This window comes from Galeopterus variegatus, unplaced genomic scaffold, assembly GCF_000696425.1.
Source record: "Galeopterus variegatus unplaced genomic scaffold, G_variegatus-3.0.2 Scaffold1438, whole genome shotgun sequence".
NCBI classification, from domain to species: Eukaryota; Metazoa; Chordata; class Mammalia; order Dermoptera; family Cynocephalidae; genus Galeopterus; species Galeopterus variegatus.
The window spans coordinates 348,043-349,214 of record NW_007727549.1 but is presented as its reverse complement, the minus strand read 5'-3'; positions in this window follow the sequence as shown (position 1 = coordinate 349,214).

Below are 1,172 nucleotides of genomic sequence, written 5' to 3'. Positions count from 1 at the left end.
GGAAAAAAAAAAAAAAAAAAAAAAAAAAAAAAAAAAAAAAAAATGTGAAGGTGTTTGTGTCCCATGTCAATGCCCACAAAAGGGTGACCTCAGCCCTTTAATAATCAAGGATATTAATATTCAAGTGGATAGGATGACCTGTTCTATGGATACCAGTCAGCCTCAAATCTAGTCATCCCTGTCATTGCCCAGTGGACTCATGAACAAAGTGGCCATAATGCCAGGGATGGACGTTATGCCTGGGATCAGCAACATGGAATTCCACTCACCAAGGCCAAGCTGGCTACAGCCACCACTGAGTGCCCAACCTGCCAGCAGCAGAGACCAACACCGAGCCCCTGATATGGCCCCATTCCCCAGGGTAATCAGCTACCTGGTGGCAGGTTGGTTACACTGGACCACTTCCATCATGGAAGAAGCAGAGTTTTGTTCTTACTGAGATAGATACACTTTGGACACAAATTTGCCTTCCCTGCACGCAAAACTTCTTCCAGAATCACTATCCATGAACTTAAGAAGCCTAATCCACTGGTATTTCATGCAACATTACTTCTAATCAAGGAAATCACTTCACAGCAAAGGAAGTGTGGCAATGGACTCACGCTGATGGAATTCACTGGTCCTACAAGTTCCCCAGCACCCTGAGGCAGCTGGCTTGATAGAATGGTGGCATGCCCTTTTGAAGACTTAGTTTTAGCACTACTAGGTGGCGATACCTTGCAGGACTGGGGCAAATTTCTTCTGAAGCCTGTACCTGCTCCAAATCAGCATCCCAATAAATGACACTCTTTCTCCCATAGTCATGACTCATGGGACCAGAAATGAAAAGGTGAGAATGGAAGCAGCACCATTCACTATTAACCCTTGAGACCCACTGGCAAAATATTTGCTTCCTGTTCTCATGATCTTATGCCCTGCTGGCCTAGAGATCTTAGTTCCAGAGGAAGGAATGCTTCTACCAGGAGACACAATGATTCCATTGAACTAGAAGTGAAGAATGTCACCTGGCCACTTTGGGCTCCTCATGCCTCTGAATCAACAGGCAAGGAAGGGAATTACCATGCTGGCTGGGGTGATTAATTTAGACTACCAAGGGGAAATTGGACTACTCCTCCGAAATGAAGGTCTTGAGTAAAGAGAACTTCAGAACTCGGCTGACAATGGTAGTGAGC